We start from the raw sequence: 13,317 nt of genomic DNA, 5'->3' as shown, positions 1-13,317 counted from the left end.
ATTTTTTTTTTTTTTTTAATATACATATAATTTTTTTTTTATTTTACTTATCTTACTGTTCTTTAACGTGTACAGTGCTGTTTGCTGTTCTTCATAGTAGTGCACCAATAGTAGTGCACTTGTAGGCATTATTTGCCCAGTGTGTTCTTCATTTTCAAACAACTGCCATCTAGCTGTGTAAGCTTGTTCACATTCTGTCTAAATATCAATAATAATACCGTCTCCAGAAACAGCACCTGAGTGACGTTTTTCAAGCAGCAATAATATATTCCGTATCCACCACTGCTGTAGTGTATACGTTGACCTTGCAGGCATTATTTGCCCAGTGTGTTCTTCAAACCACTGCCACTTAGCTGTGTGAGCTTGTTCACATTCTGTCTAAATATCAATAATAATACCGTCTCCAGAAACACCACCTGAGTGACGTTTTTCAAGCAGCAATAATATATTCCGTATCCACCACTGCTGTAGTGTATACGTTGACCTTGCAGGCATTATTTGCCCAGTGTGTTCTTCAAACCACTGCCACTTAGCTGTGTGAGCTTGTTCACATTCTGTCTAAATATCAATAATAATACCGTCTCCAGAAACACCACCTGAGTGACGTTTTTCAAGCAGCAATAATATATTCCATATCCACCACTGCTGTAGTGTATACATTGACCTTGCAGGCATTATTTGCCCAGTGTGTTCTTCAAACCACTGCCACTTAGCTGTGTGAGCTTGTTCACATTCTGTCTAAATATCAATAATAATACCGTCTCCAGAAACAGCACCTGAGTGACGTTTTTCAAGCAGCAATAATATATTCCGTATCCACCACTGCTGTAGTGTATACGTTGACCTTGCAGGCATTATTTGCCCAGAGTGTTCTTCAAACCACTGCCACTTAGCTGTGTGAGCTTGTTCACATTCTGTCTAAATATCAATAATAATACCGTCTCCAGAAACAGCACCTGAGTGACGTTTTTCAAGCAGCAATAATATATTCCGTATCCACCACTGCTGTAGTGTATACGTTGACCTTGCAGGCATTATTTGCCCAGTGTGTTCTTCAAACCACTGCCACTTAGCTGTGTGAGCTTGTTCACATTCCGTCTAAATATCAATAATAATACCGTCTCCAGAAACAGCACCTGAGTTGTTGTTGTTGTTTTTGTTTTAAAAATAATGCCAGGCAAAGGCAGGCCGCCACGCAGAGGCACTAGGGGCCGTGCTGCTATGCTATCCTGTGGCACTAGGAAATTGCCCAGTTTTAAAAAGGCAATGACCCTGAACTCCCAAAATGCTGAAGAGGTAGTTGACTGGCTTACACAGCACACCCCATCCTCTACCGTTTCTAACTTTACCACAACATCCTCATCCTCCACTGCTATGGCCACCCCACGTAACACTTCCTCCACCACCGGCGCCCCTTCTTCACTGGAGTCAGAGGAGTTATTTTCACATGAGTTTCTTGAACTGAGTGATGCGCAACCATTATTGGCAGAAGAAGATGAAGGAGATGAGGACGTTACACCAGATTTAATTCTGGCAGAGAACACAACAGAGATGGACATAATGAGTGATGAGGAGGTCCCCGCTGCTGCTTCCTTCTGTGAGCTGTCAGAAGAACTTGATGCATCTGAGGAGAATGATGATGAGGAGATTGATGTTTTGTGGGTGCCCAGTAGAAGAGAGCAAGAGGAGGATAGTTCAGATGGAGAGACGGAGAGTCAGAGAGGCAGGAGGAGAATAAGACTTGGAAGAAGCAGGGAGGACAGCTCGCAGGGAACAGTAGGGCAACAACATGTATCGGCACCTGTGGTCAGCCGGCCAACGGGCCCGCCATTGCCGCCAACACCGCCAACTTCTACTGTTACCGCCAGATTGCCAGCTTCAAAAAGGTCAGCAGTGTGGGATTTTTTTAATGTGTGTGCCTCTGACAAAAGCGTTGTAATTTGCAATGAGTGCAGTCAGAAACTGAGTCTTGGGAAGCCCAACAGCCACATAGGTACAACTTCTATGCGAAGGCACATGAACGGCAAGCACAAAGCACTTTGGGAGCAACACCTCAAAGGCAACAGGCAAACTAAAAGCCACCCTCCTTCTGGTCCAGCATCTTACTGCTCTACCTCTGCTGTCCTTGACCCGTCTGAACCACCCTCCACTCCGCCTTCCACCTTGACCACCAGTTCCCATTCCCAGTCATCTGCCCCCAGCCAAGTTTCTGTGAGGGCCATGTTTGAGCGTAAGAAGCCAATGTCTGCGAGTCACCCCCTTGCCCGGCGTCTGACAGCTGGCTTGTCTGCACTCTTAGCCCGCCAGCTTTTACCATACCAGCTGGTGGACTCTGAGGCCTTCCGCAAATTTGTAGCAATTGGGACACCGCAGTGGAAGGTACCCAGCCGCAATTTTTTTTCAAAAAAGGGAATACCACACCTGTACCACCATGTGCAGAGCCAAGTCACCGCATCTCTGTCACTTAGTGTTGGGCCAAAGATCCATATGACTACTGACGCATGGTCCTCCAAGCATGGTCAGGGCAGGTATGTCACCTACACTGCCCACTGGGTGAACTTGGTAATGGCTGGGAAGCAGGGAATGTGTGGCTCAACAACGACAGTGGAGTTGGTGTCACCGCCACGGATTGCACGCGGTTCTGCCACCACCTCTACTCCTCCTTCGCTCTCTACCTCGTCTTCTTCCTCTTCTTCCTCCTCTGCTGCTGGGTCCTCCTCCTCCACACCTGTGCACCCCCAGCTCCCCCTAGGCTATTCGACGTGCCAGGTACGCCGTTGTCATGCTGTCTTGGGGATGACGTGCCTGGAAAGCAGAAACCATACCGGATCTGTACTCCTGTCATCTCTGCAGTCACAGGCCGATCGGTGGCTGACCCCACACCAACTGAAGATCGGAAAAGTGGTGTGTGACAATGGAAGCAATCTGTTGGCAGCACTGAGACTGGGCAATTTAACACATGTGCCCTGCATGGCACATGTTCTGAATTTAATAGTCCAACGTTTTGTCTCAAAGTACCCAGGATTCCAGGGCGTTCTCAGGCAGTCCAGGAAGGTGTCGGCCCATTTCAGACGTTCCTATACAGCCATAGCACGCCTTGCTGACATTCAGCAGCGGTACAACATGCCAGTCAGGCGTTTGATTTGCGACAGCCAGACTCGCTGGAATTCAACGCTCCTCATGTTGGAACGTCTGCTGCAACAACAAAGAGCCGTCAACGAATACCTGTTTGAACTGGGTGGTAGGACTGGATCTGCAGAGCTGGGGATTTTTTCCCCTGTTACTGGGTGCTTATGCGCGATGCCTGCAGGCTCATGCGCCCTTTTGAAGAGGTTACAAACATGGTCAGTCGCACCGAAGGCACCATCAGTGACCTAATACCCTTTGCTTTCTTCCTGGAGCGTGCCGTGCGACGAGTGACAGATGAGGCTGTAGACCAGTGTGACGAGGAGCAGGAAGCGCACGATTTCTGGTCGGAATCACCAGAATGAACCCAGGCACCTGCTGCAACGCAGGGAGAGGTGTCAGAAGTGGAGTCAGAGGAGGAAGGTGGCTTTGTGGAGGAGGAGGACCAACAGGAGCAGGCTTCACAGGGGGCTAGTGGTGACCTTTTGGGGACCCCTGGTCTTGTACGTGGCTGGGGGGAGGAGACCGTGGATGATGCAGTCCTTGATAACGAGGAAGCGGAGATGGATACCTCTGCATCCAACCTTGTGAGAATGGGGTCTTTCATGCTGTCATGCCTGTTGAAGGACCCCCGTATCAAGAGGCTTAAGGAGAAGGACCTGTACTGGGTCGCGACTCTACTAGACCCTCGGTACAAGCATAAAGTGGCAGAAATGTTACCAACATACCACAAGTCTGAAAGGATGCTGCATTTACAAACCAGCCTGCAAAACATGTTGTACAATGCTTTTAAGGGTGATGTCACTTCAGGAACTCATCAACATTCCAGGGGCAGAGGTGCCAGTAATCCTGCCACGAGCGCACCTGCAAGGACAAAGCACTTTGGCCACTCTGTAACGTCAGACATGCAAATGTTTTTTGTCCAAGGCAGCGCCAGAACCCTTCTGGATCCACCCTCAAAGAACGCCTCAACCGGCAGGTAGCGGACTACCTGGCATTAACTGCAGATATCGACACTCTGAGGAGCGATGAACCCCTGGACTACTGGGTGCGCAGGCTTGATCTGTGGCCAGAGCTGTCACAATTTGCCATGAACCTCTTGTCTTGCCCCGCCTCAAGTGTCCTCTCAGAAAGGACCTTCAGTGCAGCAGGAGGGATTGTAACTGAGAAGAGAACTCGCCTAGGTCACAAAAGTGTGGATTACCTGACCTTTATTAAAATGAATGAGGGGTGGATCTCGGAGGGTTACTGCACGCCGGAAGACTTGTTCTGAGTTTCTGACTCCCCATGCAGCTGTCCTTCTCTGCACGCCTCATGACTCCACACACAGCTGTCCTTTAGCGTCCTCCTCCCTCCACCACCGTTACAAACTAGGGTGCAAACCCTACTGGTTTAATTTGAATCCAGGTAAATCCTGAGTTTTTCTGGCCTCTGTGCTTCAGTGGCTGCGACAAAAAAAAAAGAATATTTTCAGCATTTATATGGCATATTGTTTCTGGCCTCTGTGCTTCAGTGGCTGTGACAAAAAAAAATGAATATTTTCAGCATTTATATGGCATATTGTTTCTGGCCTCTGTGCTTCAGTGGCTGTGACAAAAAAAAATGAATATTTTCAGCATTTATATGGCATATTGTTTCTGGCCTCTGTGCTTCAGTGGCTGTGACAAAAAAAATGAATATTTTCAGCATTTATATGGCATATTGTTTCTGGCCTCTGTGCTTCAGTGGCTGCGACAAAAATAAATGAATATTTTCAGCATTTATATGGCATATTGTTTCTGGCCTCTGTGCTTCAGTGGCTGCGACAAAAATAAATCAATATTTTCAGCATTTATATGGCATATTTTTCCTGGCCTCTGTGCTGCAGTGGCTGCGACAAAAATAAATGAATATTTTCAGCATTTATATGGCATATTTTTTCTGGCCTCTGTGCTGCAGTGGCTGCGACCAAAAAAAATTAATATTGTTTGCATTTATATGGCATATTTTTTCTGGCCTCTGTGCTGCAGTGGCTGCGACAAAAAAAAATTAATATTGTTTGCATTTATATGGCATATTTTTTCTGGCCTCTGTGCTGCAGTGGCTGCGACAAAAAAAGGAATATTTTCAGCATTTATATGGCATATTGTTTCTGGCCTTCTGGTTCAGTGGCTGCGACAAAAAAAACATAATTTTTCAGGAAAGTACACATGCCTAATTTTTCAGGGTTCTGCAACAGTGGCAAAATCGCATCTTTTATGGTCACCGCAGGTGATCAATAAAGTAGACCAAAACTGGGCCCACACTGCAGAATCAGTGTTTTTTGGTTCACTTCACTGTACATTGAATTACCTCTGCCTGACCGTGCACGTGCGCACAAGCACGGTGACTGCTAAACACACCACTACAGAAATATTGCCACCAACAGGACGAACATCCTGGAGGTGACAAGCTCAACTAGTAATTAACAACTATCATTTGCTCACTTGACGGTATCATTCATTAAAGCTCTTTGCGTTTTTTTGCGTTGCAGTAAGCGCCGCGTTTCGTCTTTGCGTGTGAACAGGCTGTAACCTTTACATGTAGACGCCGGACGTTTTAAAGCATTTTATTACACAGGTTTAGAAATGTAGTGTGATTTCTGCCCTTTACAGCACAAAACGCAGCGCTGTGTCAACAATGTATTTTTCCGATACATTTTTGCCCTTGATCCCCCTCTGGCATGCAACTGTCCAGGTCGTTGCACCCTTTAAACAACTTTAAAATCATTTTTCTGGCCAGAAATGTCTTTTCTAGCTTTTAAAATTCGCCTTCCCATTGAAGTCTATGGGGTTCGCGACGTTCGCGAACCGTTCGCATTTTTGACGCAAGTTCGCGAATATGTTCGCAAACTTTTTTTCCGACGTTCGCTACATCCCTATAGAGAAATGCCTTTACTGTTCATGTTCTGATTTGTTCTAGTTAAAATATGGTCTGACAAATAAAAAAAACAGTGAAGTTTATCAATATATATTACTATGTCTGTAACATAGATATGTGTCCTGATGCAAAACATTAGTAAGAATTATAACAGACATCCATAATGTTAAGGACTTGGGGTTTTCCGTATAAGGGGTCTTTACATAATCTGCATCTCCATACCTTAAGTTTACTTAAAAATCTGAACAAAATTAAACATTAAATAAACCCAGTAGGATTGTTTTACATCCAATAAGGATTACTTGTATCTTAGTATGGGATCCATAATCCAGAAACCTCTTATCCAGAAAGCTCCAAATTGCAGGAAAGCCATCTCCCATAGACTCCCTTATATTCAAATAATTTAAAAAAAAGTATTTTCTTTTTCTCTGTAATAAAGCAATACCATAGACTTTATCCCAACTCAGATATAATTTATCCTTATTGAAGGAAATATAATGCTAATGGGTTTAATGAATATTTCAATGAGTTTTTAGTAGACTCGTGGTATGGAGATCCAAATTACAGAAAGAACCCTTATCCCAAAAACCCCAGGTCCTGAGCATTCTGGATAACAGGTCCCATACCTGTACAAGGTACTGTTTTATTATTACAGAGGAAAATGTCATCATTTTTAAAAATTCATTTATTTGATTAAAATGGTGTTGGCCTTCTTGTAATTTGGAGATTTCTGGATAATGGATCCCATACCTAAAACATATCAATATTGGAGCCAGTTCTGTATAACATTTATATATACATAAATATAGGGATCTGTTTAATAGTGGATGTTTCTGGATACGGTACTTGTATTTATATTGCAAATGCTTTTTATCCTAAATTCAACATTTTGTCACAAAAGATGCATTTGGTTTTGTTGCAGAAATGCTCCATAGTTGTCAGTGGAAATGTGCTCCACTAAATCAAGCAGATTTTAATGTGACCCTGTCAATAGTGATGGGCGAATTTATTCGCCAGGCGTGAATTTGCGGCGAATTTGCACGATTCGCTGCGGGTGAATATATTTTCGAAACCGCTGTGAAAATTCGACAGCTAAAATTTATGGCATCAAAAAAAATGGATGCCGGCGTGAGGACCTTGCCTCAGGTGGCAGTGAGCAGCCAGTTTCCGGAAATTGTGTGATGTAGGAATCTTTATTAGAACAACCACTTTCTTTAATTTAAACCTTTTCCATTGTAGTGACCCTACAGGCTTCAGTGGCTTTGAAATCTGAAATTTGATTTCATTAATACATTGGCAAAAAAGTAAATTACATTATTGTTATTATGGAATATAAAAAGCATTCTTCATAGGTTATCAGATGCCTTTGCGCCAGCCATTTTCTTTCGGCTTCGTTAGTCAGGATAATTCATTTATGCAAATATATTAGCTGAAAGAGTTGTGCTGGATTGATTTGTCTTTTTCATCATATGGTATATTCTCTTTTCAAAGTATTATGGTGTAATTCTCTTTTAAGGTGCATTTTAAAGGGAAAGGAAATGTTATAACTAAGTAAGCTTAATTAGCAAGGTCTATATAAATACACCAGTAAAACCTCAAATTTGACCTCTGTCAAACAAAACACCTCATTTCTTTCCTTCTATTGTGTACACATGGGCTTCTGTATTATACTTTTATCTTAAACATCCAGGACTAGGGCTTGAGCATGCTCAGTTAGCTCCTCTACCCCTCACTCCTCCCCTCCCTGCTGTAATCTGAGCCCAGAGCTATGAGTGAGCAGGGAGAGACTCAGGCAGGAAGTGATGTCACACCAAGCCAATATGGCAGCTGTTATACTAAACCAACAGAAAGAGATTCTAGAGCTGTTTACTCATGTAAACTCATACTGCAGAATAAATATAGTGTTATAGCTTGCACTATTGTGGCTAATCAATTGGCAATAAACTACCTCAGTATCTTTCCTTCTCCTTTAAAGGGCAACTATGGCAACAATATAAACTTGATATAAGCTTCATCATGCAATTTTACTATTACTTATTTATTTTCTAAATATAACCAATTAAAAAATTCTCTAACATGATTATGCATGTCTTGTTTTAAAATGTCAACATAACTGACATTGCTTATTTGGAGCATTCATATTACCATTTAAGTTAATTTTGTCTTCACAGGAAGCAAATTAATCAGATTTTGTTAGAAAATAAACTACACTTCTAAGTGTTAAAACCTACACATATAAGGACTCCTGCACTATATATATATATATATATATATATATATATATATATATATATATATATATATATATATATATATATATATATATATATATATATATATATATATATATATATATATATATATATATATATATATATATATATATATATATATATATATGGAAGATGAGCGACACTCACAGGACTTTGTTGATGCAAACAAACGGAATGTTTATTGGAACTCAACGTTTCAATCTCACAGGGATCTTCTGCAGGAAAAAACAACCAGATAACCCTCACCCCCACAGAATTTAAACCCCCAGCCGTTTTTTACCGCCAAAGCTGTTGCTAGGCAACCACTGTTAGTGTACAAACACATAGGAACATAAGGAATGTGAGGTGAGAAACAGACAAGGGAGAGTAAAGTAACAGTAAAGCGTGTAGGGAACTGATCCCAAGAAGGGGACCGGATGATTGTATCACATTCACCATGCCCACATATCACCACCTTTTATAACCTGAGCCCCATGTTTAGTAAGCCACAGTAGACCCTCATCTTTATCGCAGGGGACGGAGTAGAGGTGGGTGTATACTAGCGTGCACCCGAGTTCCATAAGAGGTCCTGAAATCGCCGGGCTGTTGCTAGGCAACCGGCATACACAACATATGGGCAGCAGTCACAACTCATAGTGTCACTGGGACCAACCGAGCCCTTGTATAGGTGTGTATAGCGCTCCTTAACCCTTAATCAATATTAAGTCAGGGATCAGTACTTCGCTCCCAACCCATATAACCAATCCCGAGGGTATATATAATAGGACGCCTGGGGGTTCAGGTATAGGTAGCCTTGGGCATGCGTGGTGAGTATACAGAAGTGAGAAAACAAGGGAAAGAAATAAAAGCTTGCATAAGTAAGAAGATATGAGGAGAAGCCAATGGGAATTGGGGTGAGGATTGCACAACATCAAATCTTTAGGAATTGCAGCGGGTGTTGCCAGTGTCGGACTGGCCCACCAGGATACCAGGAAAACTCCCGGTGGGCCCAGGTGTCTGTGGGCCCTTGTGCTGCTAAACATTTGGCCTATTTCATGGTCATTCCCTATTTCTTTGAGAACAAAGTGGCTAAATAGATGGAATAATAGATTATAGTATGTAAAGAATAGAGACTAGGAGAATAGAGGTTAAGAGAGTAGAAGAAGAATAATAGTACTGAGAGTGGGCCCCTGGTCAAAGGTTTTTAGGTGGGCCCCTAATGTCCCAGTCCGACACTGGGTGTTGCCATACTGCTTAGTCTTGATACTTATCAAGAACCATAATTGGCACAACTCAAGGAAGCATTCATTCAATAAAGGAAAAAGAACGGAGGCAGTATAAGTATTTATAAATGCCTATTGTCCAATTGTCCGACATAGGGGAGGAATATGAGCGGACAAAGTATATAGTGCCATTCCCCAAAGATGTTCATATAAAGCAGCCAAGTGGGAGTGTATCATTGAGTCCACATGGTGCAACTGTATCCAAGCGGAATATCCATTTCGATTCTCGCCTGAGTAATGCTAGGTCTCTGTCACTTCCCCGAGGCAATGGGGGTTGGAAATCAATCGCCATGCACCGGAATGTGGTTAGTCCATGGCCCATTTGTAAAAAATGCCTATCCACTGGCTGTCTGGCTGTGTTCTCCTTTAGTGCTTTGCTAATAGCGGATCTATGGTTCGCGATCTTGTCGCGTATGAGGTAGTCGCGTTTCCAAAATAGTAAAGACCGCAAGGGCAGCTTACTGTGTATAAGAAGCCCAAATAACGAGCCTGGGACAGGTGGAGCGGAAGGGGCGCATGACTGAGGTGTGAGTAGAGGAAAGTTGGGAATAGTGGTGAAATGCATTGTGGGAGTTTTAGTGGGGAAAGAAGCTGGGAAGAGGGGGCAGGGCTAAACCTTTAAATAAGGGAAGAAAAGTGTGGGAATCCATATTACCTGGAGACGCATAGGGGAAACAACGTCCCTCCCTCCCGCCCTGTTAGGATGGGGGGGGTGTATATGGTTCAGTCGCAGCTTTTAGCCAAAAAGAGGGGTTGGAAGGTAAAGGAGGTTGGTTGGATAGGCCTGGGGCGAGGCTTAGTGGGCAAGGAGGCACCGTAAGTGAGGATGTAGGTGGTGGAGTCTCAGCCTTAGGCTGGTTAATTGGTTTTTGATTAAGAAAGGTTTGGTAAGTTATGTAAACATTGTTAAATGTTATGTGCAGCCTTCAGCGGCTCCTGGTTTTACCCAAAAATGTCAAAATGTTATGCAGTATTATTTTATGCTTGTATGTTTTGGAGTTAAATAAAATAAGTGAATGCAAAAGGTTATTTAATAAACAAGCTGCGGCCTTTTTCACCAATTAAAATTCTGTGATTGGAGTGTGATTTATGGGGTGTTTGGGGATTGAATCGGTATCGAAGCATACTTTAGTCACGACAAATGATGAGGTACAGGTCAGTCTGTGTTGTATTTTAAATCTTTTTCCGGTGTGAGGGTGAGGAAAGTCCTTGCCAGTAAGCATACACCTGCAGGTTGTACAATCTGGGCAACGATAACAGCCCAGTTTTTGTTGCCCACTTTTGTTGCACTTGTCCTATTGCTAAAGTCTGTTTTTACCAGAATGTCTTTTAGACTTTGATTTCTACCATGACCAAACATGGAAGGTGAAGTCTGGTGTAAGGACAAGGTGTTATCCATAGCAATAATCGGGCAGTTTTTGTGGACACATGTTCTGAGATGTCTAGAAATGTGTGAATATTTTGTAGTAAAGATCATTTTAGTAGAGGTCGAGTTCGCTTTAGGTTGTTTTGTGAGAAGGTCCGATTGAGTGTATGTAAGGGCCCTTTGTAATTGCTGGTATAGGATGTCCTCCTTATACCCTCTGTCCAGAAACTTGTCATAGGCTTCCTTCAATTGTATTAGGGCCATCTCTGGGTTACTATTATTCCGTATGGTATGTAGAAATTGAGAGTAAGGGATTGCTCTGATGGAGTGGAAGGGGGGTGGTCACTTGAGGCATGGAGGATCGTATTATGGTCTGTAGGTTTCCTATATAAGCTTGTACCCAAGCCATCCTTGGTCTTAAAGATTTGCAGGTCGAGGAACTGGATAGATTGGTCACTGAAATTTAAGGTTAGTGTAATGGGGCTGTCTAGACAGTTAAGTTCATCAAAAAACTTTGTAAGTGTGGTTATGTCACCCCCCCAGATGATAAGCAGATCGTCAATGTAATGGAGGTATGCAATCAGTTTATCCCCGTTTGATGCAATGGAGTGCACCTTTTGGACTTATTATATATATATAAATATCATCCTGACGACGGTTCAGAGAGAACCGAAACGCGTTGATGTGGGGTAGATTGTAACACTCCAATAAATAGCCTTTTTTCACTACACCCGTGAGTGCTCTTGACTGTATCTTTATATATAGATATATATACACATACGCACACACAGTATAGGGGGGGGGAGAGAGAGAGAGAGAGAGCAATCCAGTAAATTGCAATAATTGTATTGCATTTATGCCATTAGTGCTCTATATCCTCTCAATTGATGCTGACTCATTAAGTTGTACCTCTCCCAGAAAAGCTGGATAACCTTTGCACAGTATTTATCTTATTTCATGTTTTGCCCTAGGATAATAAAACACGTTTTCCAAGCAATTATATGCAAAGCAAACATCTGATTTTCAGATATACAAGATAGATGGTTGATGCTGGATAAGTAGCCTTTAGGTATTTTCCATTTTGTAGAATTTAAAACATTATGTGGCCACTTAGCTGTCTGGTGATGTCTATAGCCAAAGAAAGATACTATATTAGTGTGCCGCGCCTTCTCTCAGATAAACCTGCCAAATGCACATCAACACCTAATTTGTTATGTTATAGAGAACAAAGTTAGCATTAGCCTTAGTCTTAAGAACTACATTCAAATTTCAGAGATGCCTCTATGTTAGGAACACTAGGGGGCAGATTCACTAACTTCGAGTGAAGGATTCGAATGAAAAAAATTCGAATTTCGAAGTATTTTTTGGGTACTTCAACCATCGAATTGGTTAAATTCGTACGAAATCGAACGATTCGAAGTAAAAATCGTTCGACTATTCGACCATTCGATAGTCGAAGTACTTTCCCTTTAAAAAAAACTTCGACCCCCTACTTCGGCAGATAAAACCTACCAAAGTCAATGTTAGCCTATGGGGAAGGTCCCCATAGGCTTGCTAAACTTTTTTTGATCGAAAGATATTCATTCGATCGTTTGATTAAAATCCTTTGAATCGTTCGAAAAATCCTTCGATCGAACGTTTAGCGCTAAATCCTTCGACTTCGATATTCGAAGTCGAAGGATTTCAATTCGAGGGTCGAATTTCGAAGTATTTTTAACTTCGAAATTCGACCCTTAGTGAATCTGCCCCTAGGTAATTATAACACTTTTAAAGGGATTTTTATTTCTAAATTACACTGTTTACACTGCAAATAATTCACTCTACCATGTAAAATGTTATTCCTGAACCAACAAGTGTATTTTTTTTAGTTGTAATTTAGGTGTGTAGGCAGCCATCTCAGGTCATTTTGCCTGGTTCTAAACTTTCAGAAAGAGACAGCACTTTACAATGAAACTGCAGCGGGACTTGGATTTTTACTGTTGAGTGTTATTCTCATATCTACCAGGGAGCTTTTAGCTTGTATCAGAGAGCTGTTATCTGGCTACCATTGTTCTGCTAAAAGGCTGCTGGGGGGGAGGGTAGCGTAGTGATATCGAATTTGCGCCTGGCGGAGTGGTGCGATGTGTGCGATGCGGTCACTGGTGACAATTCGTCCGTTAGTGAATCTGCCCCATAGTCTCTTTGCTTTAGCAGTGAAGATCTGTCACTCCAAGATGCCACCAGAAGCCCCCCCCATCTTTTTTACTGTTGATTTACAGCACAGACTTTTTTTGTGGTGCTGTCAGTTACCTGAGCTTAGGGACTGATTAAAGATATAAAGTATATGCAGAATAAAAAATTTATGATGCAAGACTGATTAGTAATTAATTCAGAACTACAGAACCTAGCAACA

The 13,317-nt window shown here is 42.5% G+C and overlaps 1 protein-coding gene across 1 annotated transcript in view; it reads left to right on the top strand.

Moving 5' to 3' along the window:
• The window catches only part of syndig1.S (synapse differentiation inducing 1 S homeolog), a 192,431-nt gene that overhangs the window by 144,075 nt on the left and 35,039 nt on the right, over nt 1–13,317 (top strand). The gene's annotated exons all lie outside the window — the stretch shown is intronic.

The sequence above is a fragment of the Xenopus laevis genome, chromosome 5S, assembly GCF_017654675.1.
Source record: "Xenopus laevis strain J_2021 chromosome 5S, Xenopus_laevis_v10.1, whole genome shotgun sequence".
Taxonomy (NCBI): domain Eukaryota; kingdom Metazoa; phylum Chordata; class Amphibia; order Anura; family Pipidae; genus Xenopus; species Xenopus laevis.
This window is presented reverse-complemented; position numbering and strand designations above follow the sequence as displayed.